Source organism: Thalassophryne amazonica, chromosome 4, assembly GCF_902500255.1.
Source record: "Thalassophryne amazonica chromosome 4, fThaAma1.1, whole genome shotgun sequence".
In the NCBI taxonomy this organism is placed as follows: Eukaryota; Metazoa; Chordata; class Actinopteri; order Batrachoidiformes; family Batrachoididae; genus Thalassophryne; species Thalassophryne amazonica.
Window position 1 is genome coordinate 115,945,145 of NC_047106.1, and position 21,525 is coordinate 115,966,669.

The following is a 21,525-nucleotide window of genomic DNA, read 5'->3' on the forward strand; positions in this document are numbered from 1 at the left end:
ACTGTATGATTGTGAGACTTGAATGCTAACCAGAGACTTAAGGTGACGACTTGATGTCTTTGGTACTAGATCTATTTGATGGATCCTTGGGAACTGCTGAAATAACTGTGGCAGATGAGGTCTTTTTACCTGGCTGAGGTAGATAGATTGTCACTTACAATGGGGCAGCGCAGTCTTGTTTGAACCCCTGTGTGATATCGTGGGATTTGACCACTTCAGGGGACAGCCTGTCAGTGCGCAACACAAATACAGCATCACTTCCCACAGAAAGATGGTGTACTGTTTTGCTTTTGGCTGCAATCACCGAAGCACTCGCGAAAAGTGGAGTTTTTTCGGTTCCCAGTAGAGAAAAGAAAAGACAAATTGGAGCGGTTGTGTCGGTACGTTTTAGTGAGATTTAATGTGAATAATGATAATGGGGCTGTCCCCGGAAGTACAATTTTTTGCATCATATGCAGTTTCATTTAACCCCTTTATCGCCCACCCCCAAACAAGACTACGGTGCCCAGTACCTGGGAATGGTTTGACTGCCTGGGTGGCTTCCATCCAGGACCCAAGGCAGTTCTGTAATGTGTTAGATGGGACAACACATGTCACAAGCACATGCTCCCAGATTTGAACTGAAAACATGGTGTGACAGACATTTAAAATTGCAAAAAGTCATGCCATTGTAAAAGTATCATATGCAAAAATCATTTAAAAGAATATCTCCATAAAATAGTAAATTTTGTTTTTCAAGTTTGCTCTCACTCTCTTTCTTTTTTCACTTTATTTTCCTCTTTTCACACTTTAAATGTACATACACAATACCAACAACTTTCACACAACAAACAAAAAAATACGAATGTAACTAGGACTGCAAGCAGTTATATACGGGCCCTCGTTCTGCGCAACCGCCTACCCAGGCCAGTGGGTGCCCTTGTGACCACATGTGGGCATGTGCATGCAGGGGCAACCACTCATCACACAGTTAAAACTTGAAACAAATCACACAATGCATGAAGGAGTTATGACATGTTGAATGTTCATCCACTAGGTGGCGCTCAGTGTACAAACAGAGGGGCTAGGTGTGTTCAGGGGCCAACTGTCATCATACATGTGAAGTTTCAAGTCAATCAGGCAAAGCATGAAGGAGTTATCATGACTTGATGTTCTATGGCAAAGGGTCAAAATGGCGGCACCATAGCGGCCACACCCTTCAACATAGAGAAAAGCTTTCGATAACTTTTGGTCAGTATCATCTTTGGATGCTGTCAAAGTAATTTGAAGTGCATTGGACAACATCCCTAGGAGGAGTTCGTTCAAATACAACATGTGGAAATCACGCCAAAATGAGAAGAAAATTCAAAATGACTGACTTCCTGTTTGGAGTAGACTCATGGTGCAAGAGACTTTTTTGTACGTCTATGAAAGACATACATGTGTACCAATTTTCATCTCCCTACTCCAAAATAAAACCCTATGGGGAGGGGTTTTTGAAAGTTTCAAGGGGGCGCTATTGAGGCATTTTACCCCGCCCATGGGCGACGCCCCTATGAATTGTAAGAGGTTGTCGTGCTCGACCTGTGTATCAATTTTCATGATGATGTGACAAAATTAAAGCCGTCAAAATGAAGAACATAATTTCATGGCGAATGGGCAATATTCAGACGCCGTTACTCGTAACTTCACGGCGTTCATCGCCTACGTTCACCAATTTGTTCTGCATGTTTTAGAAGTGGAATGAAGTTGATTGGGTTAAGTATGTGACATCAGGACCTCTTAAAGTAAAAATAGGACATTTCCCGCCACCACCGGGGGGCGCTATGGCACAGGTTGGAACTTAAGATATGTAGACATTCAGGGCGGAGCCCTCATCATGTCCAGCAAGTTTGAAGGATCTACAATGAAGTATGTGGGCGTGACAGCCGTTCGAAGTGAAATGGCGTGCTCCAAAAAGCTCACCAAAGTTTGACGACTCCTAGCAGCCACGCCTTTTGACTTAATTAGAATCTTTTGATAACTTTTGATCACCATTGTGTTGTGATGATTTTGACCAAATTTGAAGACGATCGGATGAAATCCCTAGGACGAGTTCGTTCAAATGTAAGTAGTGGAAATGGCCAAAAATGGCAAAAATTTGCTCAAAATCGAAACTTGAAATCAAAATGGCCAACTTCCTGTCGATATTTCACCATGACAGTAAGAGACTTTTTCGTGCGTCCTGGCATGGTAAATATGTGTACCGAATTTCGTGAGGCTACAACGAAAAAAGGCCAATGCAGAGGGGTTTTTGAAAATTTCTAGGGGGCGCTATTTCGCAATTTTTCTGTGACCATGTGCGTTGCCCCCAAAATATCGAATTTCGGATCCGGCCGGACGACTTTGGAAAGTTTGGTGAGTTTTTGAGCATGGGAAGAGGCCGAAATTTCGATTTCAAGAGTGAGAATAATAATAATAATAATAATAATAATAATAAATAATAATAATAATAATAAACAGTGCAATTACAATAGGGTCCTCGTAGGATGTTGCCTACTCAGTCCCTAAATATCAACTCCCCCCACTCCCTTGAGGCTTCGAACAAAAAAAGGGGTGCCATAAAACTGGGAAGTCTGCTTACAATTAATCTGTTTGTTTGTTTGTTTTGAATACAGCAGTATTATTCCAACATAGATCCTTGAAAATAGAAAGAGCAGATTATTTACTGTAAGGGGGAAAGTTCGATGTAGTCCATAAAAGAACTCCAGGACACAGAAAATTCCTTGCTTCTTTTGCTTGTCTTGTATCTGAGTTTTTCCAGAAGCAGAAAGGAAAACACCTCCTTCAACCACTGTAGAAATGATGGGGGTTTCTTTGCCTTCCAGTTAAAAAGAATCAGTCCGCAAGCACATACCAAAGTGTTCGCCTCTAAGTTTGTGATCTTACAATTTGGGGGCTATGCCAAAAATGGCTGTGTGTGGGAATCAGAAGCTATGGTCTTTTTACACATATGAGAGAATACATCAAAAATACTGCCCCAGTAACTGTTTAGAGAGGGGCATACCCAAAACATATGTCCCACTGATCTGAGCTGTTACCACATCTCGGGCAGGCAGAGTTTGTAGTGAGAAAAATTCTGGAGAGTTTGTCCTGTGAGTAATGGAGACGATGAAGTACCTTAAATTGAATTAATCCCTGGCGTACACATAATGAAGAGTTGTGTACACGAGAAAGGCTGTCCCTCAACGCCTCCTCCGAGAGCACCAGCCCCAAATCACTCTCCCATGCAGTTTTAGTTTTCTCCCAGGATATCTGATTTAAACCCCTTATCAAAGTGTACGAGGTCTGTTAGAAAAGTATCGGACCTTTTTATTTTTTCAAAAACCATATGGATTTGAATCATGTGTGATTGCATCAGCCAAGCTTGAACCTTCGTGCGCATGCATGAGTTTTTTCACGCCTGTCGGTTGCGTCATTCGCCGGTGAGCAGGCTTTGTGTGAGCACTGGTCCACCCCTCTCGTTTTTTTAAAGCGAATAAATGTCTGAACAATTTGGAACTTTGCTGCATCAATTTTTTTCCAGAAACTGTGAGAGACCTCCAGGTGGACACCGTTCAGAAAATTAATATGGCTTTCAGGGATGATTTTATGGGGATTACACAGAATAAGGAGTGCTCCAGCCGGTTTAAAGACCGCCCACAGCTGCTGAGAGTGCGCCGCGCTCCGAGCGCCGATCGACAGGCTCAGACCCCGCTGAAACAACCAGATCATTTCCAACGTGAAGGCTTTGTTGATCCGGGACGTCGTCTGACTTTCACAAAAAGGCAGAAGTCGTGGACATCAACACTTTTTCGGCACATTCCACTGTTACAGGAGTTTTTTTCATGGAAAGAAAAGCAGACGGATGCGCCACCGTGCCGTTCATGGCGCGGCACAAAACCACCTCCGTGTTGGTCTCACAGGACGGCTTTGAGATGGCTTTCAGATGGATTCCGGTTGCTTTTCAGTTGTGTGATTATCCGAGAAATTGTGGATGAGCCTGGACATGCCAGAACATGTCCTATGAGGCTTCATCACGGCGTTGCTTTGCGTCATGCGGCTCCACCGCGATACGCGGAACTCCTCCGCACGTCTGTCTCAATGGCTGAAAACCTGCTGATGTCCACGTCTTCCGCAATTCCTGTGCTAGTCAGACGACATACCGGATCAAGACAACGTCCAGTTTAGAAATGAACGGCACATTCCACTGTTACAGGAGTTTTTGTCATGGAAAGAGCAGTGGAGTTCCGCGCGTCGCGGTGGAGCCGCATGGCGCAAAGCAACACCGTGATGAAGCCTCACAGGACATGTTGGGGCATGTCCAGCTCATGCGCAATTTCTCGGATAATCACACAACTGAAAAGCAACCGGAAGCCGCCTGAAAGCCATCTCAAAGCCGTCCTGTGAGACCAACACGGAGGTGGTTTTGTGCCGCATCATGAACGGCACAGTGGCGCATCCGTCTGCTTTTCTTTCCATGAAAAAAACTCCTGTAACAGTGGAATGTGTCGAAAAAGTACTGATGTCCACGCCTTCTGCCTTTTTGTGAAAGTCAGACGAGGTCCCGGATCAACAAAGCCTTCACGTTGGAAATGATCTGGTTGTTTCAGCGGGGTTTGAGGCTGTCGATCAGCGCTCGGAGCGTGGCGCGCTCTCAGCAGCTGTGGGTGGTCTTTAAACCGTCTGGATCACTCCTTAATCTGTGTAATACCCATAAAATCGTCCCTTGAAAGCCATATTAATTTTCCGAACGGTATCCACCTGGAGGTCTCTCACAGTTTCTGGAACAATTTGATGCAGCAAAGCTCCAAATCATTCAGACATTTATTCGCAATAAAAAAACAACGAGAGGGGTGGACCAGTGCTCACACGAAGCCTGCTCACAGGCGAATGACGCAACCGACAGGCGTGAAAAAACTCACGCATGCGCACGAAGGTTCAAGCTTGGCTGATGCAATAACACGTGATTCAAGTCCATATGGTTTTTGAAAAAAATAAAAAGGTCCGATACTTTTCTAACAGACCTCGTATATCACGAAACCCGTTTCTACTCAAAGGGGTCGAGAATGTTATCTAATTGGCTTTTAGGTGGCAGGTAGGGGAGCGAGGGGAACACTTTCTTAGTGAAAGTACATACTAGGTATCTAAAAAAAAATGAGTGTTGCATAAATTGTGGTCTTTCCTGAGTGTCTCAAATGAGGAGAATGTGTCATTTGTAAACAAGTAATTGAAAAATGTCAATTCCTTTCCATGCCAATGTTGAAATGCATTATCCAACACACGGGGGGGATTATTTGCTACTCATGTAAACTCATTTTTTTTCCAGTTTGAATAGGAAAATAGAATATTTGTTATCCATATCATTAGTTGGAAAAAGCAAGCACTTTGAATAGTTTAATTTATAACCTGACAGATGACCAAAATCATCCAGAATATGTAGTAATTTCAGTAAAAATTCTGCTGGGCGAGATATATATATAAAACAAAAGGTCGTCAGCATAAAGTGACACCTTATGGGATTTACCTTCCTGAGTGATTTCCTTTTCTTTCTTTCTTTCTTTCTTTCTTTCTTTCTTTCTTTCTTTCTTTCTTTCTTTCTTTCTTTCTTTCAACTGCATCATTTATGTATTATTCTTGCTGTCATCTTTGTATCAAGATAAAACACTGGTATTTTTTGTATGAAATATTACACAAACTTATCTATCTATCTATCTATCTATCTATCTATCTATCTATCTATCTATCTATCTATCTATCTATCTATCTATCTATCTATCTATCTATCTATCTATCTATCTATCTATCTTTAATTCAAGGTGCATAACAAAAATATCACTGCAGCACTATTTTATACACAGTTGCTTCATTTTCAGACCCATAAGTAATTGCAAAAACTAAATACAAGGGTTATTTCTTTAAATCATCACTTTTATAGCCAGTTTTCTTTAGACAAGCAAGGGGATGAAACATACATACATACATACACTCAACAAAAATATAAACGCAACACTTTTGGTTTTGCTCCCATTTTGTATGAGATGAACTCAAAGAACTAAAACTTTTTCCACATACACAATATCACCATTTCTCTCAAATATTGTTCACAAACCAGTCTAAATCTGTGATAGTGAGCACTTCTCCTTTGCTGAGATAATCCATCTCACCTCACAGGTGTGCCATATCAAGATGCTGATTAGACACCATGATTAGTGCACAGGTGTGCCTTAGACTGCCCACAATAAAAGGCCACTCTGAAAGTTGCAGTTTTATCACACAGCACAATGCCACAGATGTCGCAAGATTTGAGGGAGCGTGCAATTGGCATGCTGACAGCAGGAATGTCAACCAGAGCTGTTGCTCGTGTATTGAATGTTCATGTCTCTACCATAAGCCGTCTCCAAAGTCGTTTCAGAGAATTTGGCAGTACATCCAACCAGCCTCACAACCGCAGACCACGTGTAACCACACCAGCCAAGGACCTCCACATCCAGCATGTTCACCTCAAAGATCGTCTGAGACCAGCCACTCGGACAGCTGCTGAAACAATCGGTTTGCATAACCAAAGAATTTCTGCAAAAACTGTCAGAAACGTCTCAGGGAAGCTCATCTGCATGCTCGTCGTCCTCATCAGGGTCTCGACCTGACTCCAGTTCGTCGTCGTAACCGACTTGAGTGGGCAAATGCTCACATTCGCTGGCGTTTGGCACGTTGGAGAGGTGTTCTCTTCACAGATGATGCGAAGGAGATGTGTTGCACTGCATGAGGCAAATGGTGGTCACACCAGATACTGACTGGTATCCCCCCCCAATAAAACAAAACTGCACCTTTCAGAGTGGCCTTTTATTGTGGGCAGTCTAAGGCACACCTGTGCACTAATCATGGTGTCTAATCAGCATCTTGGTATGGCACACCTGTGAGGTGGGATGGATTATCTCAGCAAAGGAGAAGTGCTCACTATCACAGATTTCGACTGGTTTGTGAACAATATTTGAGGGAAATGGTGATATTGTGTATGTGGAAAAAGTTTTAGATCTTTGAGTTCATCTCATACAAAATGGGAGCAAAACCAAAAGTGTTGCGTTTATATTTTTGTTGAGTATACATGCATACATACAAACATGCTCTATCATCAATCTGTCTGGAGTAGGTGGCTTTCAAAAACTGAATGACTGTGCAAGAAGGAGGCTGATGAGGGAAGCCATTGAGACACCCTTAACAGCTCTGAAGGAATTGCAGGTGCCTTTGGCTGTGATAGGACAAACTAGAAAACGAACATTTGTCTGTCGCATCACCAGTCACAACTTCATGGTGGAAGGGAACAGAAGAAGTATGCTAATACAACAAAACGGTGGCATGAGGGGTCTTGGTGGCTTCCCTCACTCATCTCCTTCTCGCACAGTCACTCAGTTTTTGAGAACTGCCTGCTCTAGAAACATTTACCACGCAGTACCTTTCCGTATTTCTTGATGATTGACATAAATGATGTCCAAGACATACAGTACTCAGTCACGGTGTTCATCATGTATTCATCCTGACTTGTTCTAAATAAAACTGGCTAAATTTTGTTTTTATAGGGTCCAAATATCACGTCAACCCCTTAATTGAAGTTGAATTTCTACCCTGTAAGCACATAATTCTGTTTCTACGTTAAAACATTTTAATAATAAAAGGGGGTTTAAAGCAGTACAGCACTTAAAAAGTACTGCGTTGTGCCGTGAAGTGGTGACGTCATCAAGTATCGCCTCCCCATCTCCTCCTCCTCGCGCTGCTGCTAACGGAGCAGACAGACGGGGAGCTGACAGGAGGAGGAACGTGGCCCTACCCAGCAGCAGTGGCTCCGCCAGTTTAATGAGGTGACCTATGCACAGCAAATCCTCCTAAACCCGGGGCTGTCCCCGTCTTTGCGGTAAGTGCTAATTGTTTTGCGCTGCCTGCTTTAAATGGCTCCAAAATGGCTGTGCGCGCCGCTGGTGTTTGCTAGCTCCGCTTCTCTCCGCCTCACACCGAATAACGGGCAGAAATGCGGCGTTAACTCAACATTTTGTCTGCGCCAAATGTTATCATGCTGGCAGCGACACTTCTTATCGCAAAAGCAGGTACAATAATAATAATAATAATAATAAGATAAACAGCTGAAGACGAAGATGCGACACCAGAAGATATTTGCACCAATTTGCAAGCGGATCCTGCTTCATTCCGCAGAAAATATGTCTTCTGAGGGGTTCATCAAGATTTACAATCAAAGTAGTGTTGTTTTTTTTTTTTTGTGATGTTTTCACATACAGGGCTGCATATCATCCATAAAAATCAATCACTTATTTCAATTGATTAACGTTTTAAGTAGTTTAAGAAAAATATCACGTTTGTATGTTGTGGCTTTCAAATGTCTGGATTTATTCATTTAATTTTCTTAATTTAGATAATTTTTGGTTAATTTTTTAACTATTGCAAATAATGTATAATAGCTAAGTACTGCGTGTGCATGTGTATGGTTTCGATCGTGGAGAAACTGGGGAGAGCTGATATTTGTCATTTGGTAATTTTATGTGTTTTTGGTTCACAGATGAATGCTGCAAAAACGGAAAGTTGATAGGACTAATATTTTTGGAGAAATGAGCAATTTTATTCCACATCCCGACAGCCAGAGAAGTTGAGCGCGGACCGGGCCACCGGGCCACCCGCCCTCGACACCCACCCAGTCCTCTCTTCACCCGACCCCCATTGCCCCCTCTGCAGGTGGTGAACCCACAGGAGGGCGGGCCCATGTCGCTCTTTTGGTCTGGGCCCGGCCGGGCCCTGTGGGCTAAGGCCTGACCACCAGGCGCTCGCGCACGAGCCCCAACCCCAGGCCTGGCTCCAGGGTGTGGCCCCAGCTCCGCCATACCAGGCGACGTCTTGGTTCTTGATTTCATACTGGTCATGGGAGCTCCTAAACTGCCCTTAGTCTGACCCGTCCCTTAGGACCTGTTTGCCATGGGAGACCCTACCAGGGGCACGAAGCCCCCGACAACATAGCTCCTAGGATCATCCAGGTACACAAACTCCCCCACCACGATAAGGTGGCAATTCGAGGGGGAGAAAGGAGCCAGCTGAGGTGGCTCAGGCATCTTTTTCAGATGCCCCCTGGACGCCTTGCTCGAGAGGTGTTCTGGGCACGTCCCATCGCGAGGAGGCCCTGGGTAAGACCCTGGACACGCTGGAGGGACTATTTCTAGCAGCTGGCTTGGGAACTCCTCAGGGTTCCCCTGGGGGAGGTGTGTCAGTTGGAAAGTCTGGGTGGCTTTGCTTGAGCTGCTGCCCCCGCAACCCGACCTCGGATGAAGCGGAAGAAAATGCATGGATGGATGATCAATTTTAGCTAACCAGAAAATTAGATGTCTCAAACCGATTCCAGAAAGGGCCAAGAGGGTGTAGGTTTTCTGTGCAACCACCCACACCACCTGGTGATTTCACTGATTGACATCACATTGAGCAGATGGAATCAGTTAATCAGTGAAATCACCAGGTGGTGTGGGTGGTTGCACCCTCTTGGCCCTTTGTGGAATCAGTTTGAGACCGCTGCAGTAAATAATGGACATTGTTCTGCAGTGCACCATGGGAGTTTGGGGTTTTAAATGTTATCGAATTCAACCTGTTGAAGTTTCAAATCCCGCAAAATCTCTTAGAGTTCGCCACTCTGTGAGATGCCATTAATATTCGCCCTATTGAGGTTTCAAGTCCTGCAAAACCTGGGAGAGTTCACCTTTTTGCGTGATGTCAGTAACACTGAGAAATGCATTGAGGCGGTTTGATAAGGCTGAAATTTAACCACTCCACACGGACAACAGCATTAACATCGCTACATAAAACTCTTTGCATAGTGCTTAAAACTCTCATGAATATATTATCTGGGTTTATAGATGTTGTTATTGTTTGTTTTATGTAAACGTGAGAAGCTCGGGTTGTTTCTCCATTATTGTCACTTGGAATTGCCGTGAGCTGCGATCGCTTCCTGATCATGTCATTGTGGGGGAAAGTGAAGTTTGCTCTTTAACATCGTGCTTGTCTTTTACAACACTGTTTGTCTTGTTTGTTCCAGAGTAACATATATAAGATGTCTGAAATTTTGTTTGCGTTTATGAAGATCCACACAGGTTAAAAGTAGCAGATGCATAATATTTGTTTTAGGGTTGAAACAATTAGTCAAGTAACTCGAATAATTTGATTATAAAAAATGATAGAGGCAAATTCTGTACCTTGAAGCTCCATTTAGCATTGTAGTACATATGCGCATAAGCCATGTAAGAGCAAATCAATGTAGCACCAAAAGCTACAGCTTTCCAATGCGACACAGAGTAAAATAAAGCCTTTTACACTGATCATCTGAAATAGACTTACTGAGCATTTAAAGTGAAGCAGTGTGTTTGTCTATTTAAAAAAAAAAACAGTTTGGTCTGCTGGCTGCGCTCTGCTCTACATGGACTTTAAGTCAATCAAGTTTATTCAAAAACCACCTTTATTTGGATTTGATCAGAGTTTTCATCAACAAGGTGCAGAGCGGATTTATCAGTGTGGCTTTTGTGGAAATGCTGCCATCCGGAGCCCAGTTTTTCACAGGCTGTGCTCATGTTCACGTGCAGGCTGACTGACTGAGGCCCCACGCTTGCGCTTACGGTCCAGTGTCAGGGGACTGCTGAGGTCCTGGCATCAGGAAAGATCCAAAACTTGCAAAGATGTAAACAGGGCTGTACGCTTAGCTTTTTCACTAGGAGCACAGGTGCTCCTAAATAAAAACAATTTAGGAGCACAGATAAAAATTTAGGAGCACTGTGAAATTTCTTGATACAATTTTATTATTAACGCAAAGACACATACTGTACAGAGTACCTTTTTTACACACATGCACATTTTATATGATTCTGATGTTGTATTTATTTCATTGTTTTTTACTTCCTTTTCTGTCATTATTTACATCATTGTTTTTGTCCATTTAATTACTTTTTGATGTGTATTTCTTGTATTATTTTAAACCCTCACACACACACACATAACATCCCCGTCCCACTTTTTATACTCAGGTCGCCTGCTACGCTTAGCTACATTCAACCAACGGTCCACAGCACACACTCTCTCTCACACACACACACACACACACACACACTCTTGTCGATTTGTACAGATGTGGGAATGGTTTTCTCTATGGGATATACAGTGGTCCCTCGTTTATCGTGGGAGATACGTTCTAAAAATAGCCCGCGATAGGCGAAATCCGCGAAGTGGCCAGCGTTATTTTTTACAGTTATTATAGACGTTTTAAAGCTGTAAAACCCCTCACTACACACTTTATACACTTTTCTCAATCAGGCATGAACATTTTCTCACTTTTCTCTCGTGTGTAAACACTCTCAAAGTTCAAACCTGAGTAGAAAAATCCCGGCCCCCCCCACTCCCCAATTCAAGGGGGTACCTATGCTTGTTCCCCATGTTGAAAATATACCCCCTATCTAGGGAAAACCTTCAGACAATCACCCCCCCTATCATGGGCTTTTTTGCATGATATTTTTTTATAATTTTATTTTTTACTGGGGTCTGACGAAAAACTACCCCCTTTTTCGAAAATCTCAGGAGATGGTTTGAAAATAGGGCTGCCACAAGCGACTATTTTGATAGTCGACTAGTCAACGATTATTTTTGCGATTAGTCGACTAGTCGGATCATACAGAATTTCCTAAATTAAGGTCTGCAGCATTTTCAGAGAAACATCGGGATGAAAACATGAACATTTCCAAATCAATGACTATTTCTTAGACTTCATTTACATCAATCATTCAGAAATACAAACAGTGTGGTACTTTATAGTAAATCTGTGTCAGGTAGGCAGTTCTCAAAAACTAAATATCCATGCTGGAAGGAGACAAGTGAGGGAAGCCACCAAGACACAACTCTGCAACATTTTTATTTTTATCTTCATTTTACTTATAGTCCCAACTTTATCTGATTTGTGGTTGTTTCTGTTGCATTTCTGAAATTACAGAACTGCTTTAAAGAAAAGTGTGAACATTTTATTGTGTTTTAAAACTCTGTGGCTCAAATGCAAACACCAAACTCTTATAAGGAGGAAAAAATACCTGGACATGTGCAGGAAAACTGATATAAACTGAACAGAACAATGCAGGCTGATTTGACTCCCCATATTTTTTGTAGAAATAAATCAGAATAAAATAAGAGGTGACTCACTTTGAAATGAATAAAACATATAGCTGCAGCTTATAATAACTTTGGAAAATAACAAATCAGCAGCTTATTCTGACTCCAGTTCATTTAGTGTGATGAAGTCATTTATTTATCCTCATCGCTTAAGATTGAACAAATAAATACCTTTGGAAAATAGCAGCTGTTAAAGTTCAGAGTTCTCACCTGCTTTTTGTGAACTGTGCCTCTGAACATCACTGCAGCAGGGTTTTATTTTTTATCCAGTGTTTGCGTAATTTTTCCTCAGTTCATTCATATATTCTCATTTTTTTAAGGATGTTTTTAAGGATATTTGACTGTTTATTTCATCTCATGATCTCATAAATTCATTATACGACGCACACATGGTGTGAACAGGACGGTGCCATCAGAAAAACACCGGTTGAGAAAGAGCAGAGAAAAGAAAAGTAAAGAAAAGTAGTTTTTTTTTTTTTTTTTTTTTTTAATGTTCACTCGGGTTAAAATCCTCTCTCTCTGCTCTGCGCTCGCTGTGTCACGTGCACTGATGGTTCTCAGCAGAATGTAACATCTCGTGCCTCCGTTCTCAGTCTGCAGCGAGTTGACTCCGCGCGCACACACACACACACACACACACAGACACACACACAGCTCCTCCGGTAAACTGCACATTTTAGACGGCTTTGAACAAGACGGCCACCGTTTTAATCAGCCGTCTTATCCAAGTTTGAACGTTCAAATGACGGCTGGACGGCTCGATAGGCTGCGAAAGGTGAACCGCGTTGGCGAGTGACCACTGTATTTATTTTAGGAGCAAAATGCGAATGAAAGGGTTGAAATACATTCTCGCACACGTGCGCCCGTTTTATTTTTTTTCCTCGCACAATCAAATTTTAGGCGCAATATGCGAGCAAAACGCTCGCACTGTACAGCCCTGGTTAAAAAAAAAAAATTACCCAGGAAAACAGAAAGGGATACACTAAATTTGACAATCTGCATGGTGGCTAGGGTTGGGTATCAGGAACCAGTTCTTTTTGAGAATATTTAAGAAATTATTCGATCCACCAACATCAATAACCTTTTTTGCTTAATGATTCCCTTATCGGTCCTTCAGAGCAGCCGTTGTTTTTGAGGGTGTTTGTCGGGAAAATGATAATTTCTCGACATTGATTGCAGACACTGCAGTGGGTCTGTAATCAACCGTTTCTGCAGTACGGCTCTGCTTTGAAGCCTGAAGCAATGAAGCAGTGCTTTGACCCGCTGCTTCATTGAGTCTTTGCTTTGCTGCTTTTCAGAAGTGGCAAATGTGCTTCTTAAGCCGTCTCAAAGCCATTAAATTATGTCAATCGTGAGTCACTTTTGTGTGAATTAAAGTCACTAACTGGGACTCCTGTCTCATTGTGAAAAAGAAACGAAAATCGTCCTCCATTCCGTTTGCACAGCTCCAAATGCTGCGCCGTTCTCTGCTGAGTCAAGTTAGAGTCCGGTCGGAATTAATAACTTCAAAGCGAATCACCATTTTAAATCAAATGACACGTCTTTTCAAATGTTGTAATATAAACAATAAACTGCAGTTGGTCAAAAGTGCCAGAGTTTTCTGTTTTAATATAACACTGTGCAAAATATTTAAGTGAAGTAAATTGTCTGCGTGGTTAATATTGAAAACTGACCGTGTGCCTCATGTCACCTTTTTTTTTTTTTTGCTGTGCCAGACATCAGTTGACAAGGAACATATTTAAAAAAATGACAAAAGGATATGACAAAAACAGACACAGAGAAGTGATTTATTCTTCAGACATTTTATTGAAATGAGCGGTCCGACAAACTTAATACTTGGTCGATTTTGTGCAAACGCCCACCCTCACTTCAAGTCAAATTTTGCCCAGAATGCCCAGAATGCTTGGACGTGCGAATCCGCAAAATTCAAAAGAATCTTACCAAATATATTTGTGTAAATTGTAGTCAGAAATCATCTTAAAAGTCTTAAGTGAAGTCCTTGTCATCCTGAGATTAACCTGCTCTGTTGTCTGTAAAAGATGTATCACTTCCTAATACTAGTAAAGCATTGCTCAAAATGAGTTTTCTCAGTAAATGTCAAGAAATCTTAAGTGAAATTTCACTTGTTCCATTGTCACAGAAAGTTCAGTTTGTTTATTTGTTCCTCTCTTACTCAGAAGTCATTGCTGGGGTTTAACAAGTCCAAACTAATGTCTATGTATTTAAAATGGATTTAACCTCAGGCATAATCAAGAAAAACTGGATTGCATGCTTGTCAAAAACCTACTGACTATTTTGATTTGAACTGTTGGTTGGGCAAAACAAATCTGAAGATACCTCTTCCTTGAGATATTGTGCTAGATGTTAAAAAAAAAAAAAAAAAAAAAACTTTGAACATCTTTTACTGTCATATGTGAAAATTAACTTTCTTGATCTAAAATAAAAAATTCTAAATAAGAAAAACAAAAATTACTACTCTTTAATATGCTTAGCATCCATCCATCCATCTATCCATTTTCTTCCGTTTTATCCGGAGTTGGGTTGCGGGGGCAGCAGCTCAAGCAAAGCCGCCCAGACCTCTCGATCCACACACAGCTCCCCCCCGAGGCGTTCCCAAGCCAGCCGAGAGACGTAGACCCTCCAGCGTGTCCTGGGTCTTCTCCGGGGCCTCCTCCCAATGGGACGTGCCCAGAACACCTCTCCAGCGAGGCGTCCAGGGGGCATCTGGAAAAGATGCCCGAGCCACCTCAGCTGGCTCCTTTCGACGGGGAGGAGCAGCTGCTCAACTCTGAGCTCCTCCCGATTGACTGAGCTCCTCACCCTATCTCAAAGGGAGCGCCCAGCTACCCTGCGGAGGAAACTCATCTCGGCCGCTTGTACTCGAGATCTCGTTCTTTCGGTCATGAGCCAAATCTCATGACCATAGCTGAGGGTCGGAACGTTGATCGATTGGTAAATCGAGAGATTTGTCCCCCTGCTCCGCTCTATTCACCACGACGGTCTGATACAGCGACCGCATCACTGCAGACACTGCACCAATCCGTTTGTCGATCTCACACTCCATCCGTCCCTCGTGAACAAAACCCCGAGATACTTAAACTCCTCCACTTGAGGCAAGGACACTCCACCGACCTGAAGAGGGCAAAGCACCCTTTTCTGGTTCAGAACCAAGGCCTCAGATTTGGAGGTCCTGATTTTCATCCTGGACGCTTCACACTCGGCGAGTGTGATGCCTAGCAGTAATTTATTAATTTCCAGAAAGCTTGTCAGTTGCTATTGTGGGACAAAAACAGGAGCATGAATTGGCCCACTGGCCTCACATTGTGCAGCCCTGCTGAAAGTGCTCTGTGGTATAAGTGCAGAAAGACATGCGGAGGAAGCTTGTGCTCTGACCTTGTTTGTGGTCAACTTAACCACCATGAAACAATCACAAATTACGTTTTATTATACCATTCGCGCAGCTGCTTCGATTGGCACACTCCAGGTGGGACACCCATCCAACGGGAGTCTATGCAGGGTTCTCACCAGCATTATAACAGCGTAACGGTCCATTACACTGCAGTTGGGCCATTACATTGTTTTCGAGGGTGTGTAATGTGAAAATAATAATTTCTCTATATTGATAGTGGACCCGCTGGATCTGATTTAGAAGCAGTGTGTCCACAATTTATTCATCAACCTATATCAAAGCCATTTAAAGATTTCAGTCGTGACTCACCTTTTCTCCTGATTAAAGTCTCTAAACTGGACTCGTTTTCTGCGAGAATCGTCCACCGCTTCACATGGACAGTTTTTATTCATTTGTCATTAACGTGCCTTTTTTTTGTGGGGCAGCCAACGACACAGTTCTCTGCCGTGGACTGGAACATTAATATCTCCTGCTTCTCTGGTTCATAAACTAAAGTTAGTGTCCCTCATGAAAATAATAATATCATCCACTCTGTGTGTGTGTGTGTGTGTTTTGCAGGATTTGCTGCAGCTCTCTGCCGAGTAAAGGTGAATAGACGGGCTGGTGATTTAGCCTGTCAGCGCGGAGCACAGCTGTCCCATGTGCTCTGTTTACTGATGATACCAGCACAAAAATGCCCCATCCATCACTGCAAAAAAAAAAAAATCCTATGTCATGCGCTATCCTACGGTGCACCTCACGCTGGCGATCCAGTCGGTTAGTACGGAGCACAGTTGTCCCGTGCGCTTTGTTTGCTGATGACATTGCCGTTGGTGTGCTGTGTCCGTCGGCACGATGCTGACAGTCCTTCATGTGAGGCAGGCACATGGCCATCCTGCCTCCGCTATGTCCTGCTCAGGACAGTGTGCATGAGGGTGTGAGTGGTGAGTGAATCGATGTATGAGTGACTGAGTGACAGCACTCGGGCACATCCGTTGGCCAGTCTGGGCACTTTATTTATGTTTCTGATGCAGTCTGACAGCACCGACGACGTTTGGGCTGTGATTCTACGGGTGAGCACAACTCAGTTCGGACTGGATCCGTCCACATTCCACATAGTCATCATAGTCCTACACGGCTGTCCAACTGTCTGTCCCTCTCGACTATGCCTTGAGATTTGGGTTTTTTCCTTGTTCCGGCTGATTCTGCCTGATTCCTATACATGCTTGCTATGTGTGACTGGGGTCTAAAGTGGTCATACACTACACAGTGATGACACATCAGGCCTTGACACTCTACTCACCCTCAATTGCAAGTTCTTTCTTACTTGTCGGATAGACAGGCAGTTATATTAAAATGGGTCATGATTGGATGCTGTGGCAATGTTGCACAGCATGCCTGCTTGGAGACGAGCTTGCGTGCATACATGCTAACGTTGCAGCCTCAACAGTGTGAGATGGAATGTGGTAAATGGTCAAGCATGTGGCTTTACTTTAGAACAAGGCACCTTGTAGCTAAGCAGCCCCTGCAGATGATAACTGAACTTGTATGTCACTCATAATCCAGAAAAGGACGGAGCATGAGGCCATATGGCCCCAAAATTTAGTAGGGTGGGAAAACTTAGTATATGGTTATGCATATATTTATGTTACTGAAGCATACTCAAGTCTGATGTCGTATGTGAACTCCTGTGACAGGTGTATTTCACAGCATGTTGGGAGTGTCACTTCTGTTCTCTCTGACTGTTTCCAGGTGCCTTGCTAATCTTGACCAGTAGCCTTAACTGGACCTGGAGTGAATAGGAACTGAAATTAAAAGCATTGATTGAGTGTAAATGTATTTAATCACCACTCTTTGTTCTTTGTTTACCTCAGTTTAGCATGAGCATGGAAGATTATGGACTACCTGTTCAAATAGTTCTGATAGGAAATGCTGGAGTTGGAAAGACATGTCTCGTCCGACGCTTTACTCAGGTTGGTATGAGTGGGTGTTTGAGATTGAAGTTGTTGAAGTACTAAAATTTCAATTATTTGACTGAGTATTTTGTTGAATTATTTTAGGGCCTTTTCCCACCTGGACAAGGGGCGACTATTGGAGTAGATTTCATGATTAAAACAGTTGAAATCAAAGGGGAGAAGGTCAAGGTATGTAAAAGTTACTATGCCACAGTCCTGCTCAGAGTTATTGACTATTGATTATTATTATTGTTACAATACATATTTTACATGCTAAAATATGAACAAGTGCAGTTGTATATTAGTTACATAAAAGCATGTGATACACATGATACTTTTAGAACAGATTAATTTAGGCAGTTTCTTTTAAAGGTAAGGTGGTGCCGTGTCAGATTTGCGTAAATTTTTTTATTTATTTTTTAATGGACGATCTATGATCTATGATAATCCAAAAATTCTAAGTCCCTATACCATCTTTTTTTTTTCTAGGGCCTCTACAGGGGTCAGTTTGTTGAAGGCTAAAATCAGACTTCTTAAAAAAAAATAGGTTTTGAAATGTAAATATCTCAATGCGCCAATGACTGCCCAGCTTCATTTTGATTGGAGTCAATCTGTGCTTGAAGGAGCTCCAGAGAATTGCAAAATTTAGGCAGTCGAGGGCGGCGCCTATAGGGGCCATTGCAAAATGCTCCTTTTTGCTCAAGTGGCAGTTATTTTAGACATATTTCTGGACTGTGCCCTCAACTCTTTTATTTTTTTTAACCCAGTAAATATGTTCCTTTTGGATGACATGATTACATTTGAAAGCAGTGTGATTTACAGTGCATCTAGAAATTATTCACAGCACTGCACTTTTTCCACATTTTATGTTAGAGCCTTGTTCCAAAATGGATGGAATTCATGTGAAGTATGTGAAAAGTTTTTTTTTTTTTTAGATTCTTGCTGTGAGGAAGCAGTGTTAATCATAATGTTTTTGACAGCTCTTGCTTGCCTCTACTGGTGGTTGGCTCTCACTGCGGTATTGTATCACTTCCTGTTCCGGAGCACAGCGGTGTTTTGCTGTATCTGTTAGCTGTTTAATCTGCGCAGTTAGATTGATCTAGTTACCTAGATAACGATTTGTTTCACAGTGTAATCTTCACATGCCTTAACTAAAGCACTCCCTCTGCTGAATCACCTCTAAATTATTTACACATTATTCACTTTGTGTGTTTTTAGGAATCCGCTAGCTTAGCGCAGCTACTAGCTCTTAGCCGGTTTAGCATGGCGGCTTCTCCTGTCTCTCCCGCACTTTTCAATCTGGGTGTGAAATGTTTAGTTATTCCTCGGCCTCCTTTAGCAGTAATGGTACTTGTAATAAGTGTAGCTTATTTGTAGCTTTGGAGGCCAGGCTGGGCGAATTGGAGACTCGGCTCCGCACCGTGGGAAAATTCTACAGCTAGCCAGGCCCCTGTAGTCGGTGCGGACCAAGGTAGCTTAGCCGCCGTTAGTTCCCTCTGGCAGATCCCGAGCAGCCGGGAAAGCAGGCCAACTGGGTGACTGTGAGGAGGAAGCGTAGTTCTAAACAGAAGCCCCGTGTACACGCCAACCCGTTCACATTTCTAACCGTTTTTCCCATTCAACGACACACCCGCCGAGGATCAAACTCTGGTTATTGGCGACTCTGTTTTGAGAAATGTGAAGTTAGCGACACCAGCAACCATAGTCAATTGTCTTCCAGGGGCCAGAGCAGGCGACATTGAAGGAAATTCGAAACTGCTGGCTAAGGCTAAGCGTAAATTTGGTAAGATTGTAATTCACGTCGGCAGTAATGACACCCGGTTACGCCGATCGGAGGTCACTAAAATTAACATTGAATCGGTGTGTAACTTTACAGAGTCCGACATTGTTTTTGCAGTTTTCTCTGGGCCCCTCCCCAATCGGACCGGGAGTGACATGTTTAGCCGCATGTTCTCCTTGAATTGCTGGCTGTCTGAGTGGTGTCCAAAAAATGAGGTGGGCTTCATAGATAATTGGCAAAGCTTCTGGGGAAAACCTGGTCTTGTTAGGAGAGACGGCATCCATCCCACTTTGGATGGAGCAGCTCTCATTTCTAGAAATCTGGCCAATTTTCTTAAATCCTCCAAACTGTGACTATCCAGGGTTGGGACCAGGAAGCAGAGTTGTAGTCTTACACACCTCTCTGCAGCTTCTCTCCCCCCTGCCATCCCCTCATCCCCGTAGAGACGGTGCCTGCTCCCAGACCACCAATAACCAGCAAAAATCTATTTAAGCATAAAAATTCCAAAAGAAAAAATAATATAGCACCTTCAACTGCACCACAGACTAAAACAGTTAAATGTGTTCTGTTAAACATTAGGTCTCTCTCTAAGTGCCTGTTAGTAAATGATATAATAATTGATCAACAGATTGATTTATTCTGCCTTACAGAAACCTGGTTACAGCAGGATGAATATGTTAGTTTAAATGAGTCAACACCCCCGAGTCACACTAACTGCCAGAATGCTCGTAGCACGGGCCGAGGCGGAGGATTAGCAGCAATCTTCCATTCCAGCTTATTAATTAATCAAAAACCCAGACAGAGCTTTAATTCATTTGAAAGCTTGACTCTTAGTCTTGTCCATCCAAATTGGAAGTCCCAAAAACCAGTTTTATTTGTTATTATCTATCGTCCACCTGGTCGTTATTGTGAGTTTCTCTGTGATTTTTCAGACCTTTTGTCTGACTTAGTGCTTAGCTCAGATAAGATAATTATCTTTAATTATATCTTAGATCGTGTTCTGACTTATGGTATGGAAATTGAAGACTTAACAGTATTCCCTGAAAACTCCCTTCTGTCTGATCATTTCTTAATAACATTTACATTTACTCTGATGGACTACCCAGCAGTGGGGAATAAGTTTCATTACACTAGAAGTCTTTCAGAAAGCGCTGTAACTAAGTTTAAGGATATGATTCCTTCTTTATGTTCTCTAATGCCATATACCAACACAGTGCAGAGTAGCTACCTAAACTCTGTAAGTGAGAAAGTATCTCGTCATAGTTTTACATCCTCATTGAAGACAACTTTGGATGCTGTAGCTCCTCTGAAAAAGAGAGCTTTAAATCAGAAGTGCCTGACTCCGTGGTATAACTCACAAACTCGCAGCTTAAAGCAGATAACCCGTAAGTTGGAGAGGAAATGACGTCTCACTAATTTAGAAGATCTTCACTTAGCCTGGAAAAAGAGTCTGTTGCTCTATAAAAAAGCTGTCCGTAAAGCTAGGACATCTTACTATTCATCACTAATTGAAGAAAATAAGAACAACCCCAGGTTTCTTTTCAGCACTGTAGCCAGGCTGACAAAGTGTCAGAGCTCTATTGAGCCGAGTATTCCTTTAACTTTAACTAGTAATGACTTCATGACTTTCTTTGCTAATAAAATTTTAACTATTAGAGAAAAAATTACTCATAACCATCCCAAAGACGTATCGTTATCTTTGGCTGCTTTCAGTGATGCCGGTATTTGGTTAGACTCTTTCTCTCCGATTGTTCTGTCTGAGTTATTTTCATTAGTTACTTCATCCAAACCATCAACATGTCTATTAGACCCCATTCCTACCAGGCTGCTCAAGGAAGCCCTACCATTAATGAATGCTTCGATCTTAAATATGATCAATCTATCTTTATTAGTTGGCTATGTACCACAGGCTTTTAAGGTGGCAGTAATTAAGAAACAGCATTAGTGAAGGTTACAAATGATCTTCTTATGGCCTCAGACAGTGGACTCATCTCTGTGCTTGTTCTGTTAGACCTCAGTGCTGCTTTTGATACTGTTGACCATAACTTTTATTACAGAGATTAGAGCATGCCATAGGTATTAAAGGCACTGCGCTGCGGTGGTTTGCATCATATTTATCTAATAGATTACAATTTGTTCATGTAAATGGGGAATCTTCTTCACAGACTAAGGTTAATTATGGAGTTCCACAAGGTTCTGTGCTAGGACCAATTTAT

General features: G+C 42.5%; 1 protein-coding gene across 1 annotated transcript in view; it reads left to right on the forward strand.

Moving 5' to 3' along the window:
- The first annotated feature begins 7,748 nt into the window (after positions 1-7,748).
- rab30 (RAB30, member RAS oncogene family) overlaps positions 7,749-21,525 on the forward strand; it is a 52,862-nt gene continuing 39,085 nt past the window's right edge. Inside the window, exon 1 of the mRNA XM_034168458.1 lies at positions 7,749-7,906. The gene's annotated coding sequence lies outside the window, so the exon portion shown is untranslated. The remainder of the gene's footprint in view (positions 7,907-21,525) is intronic.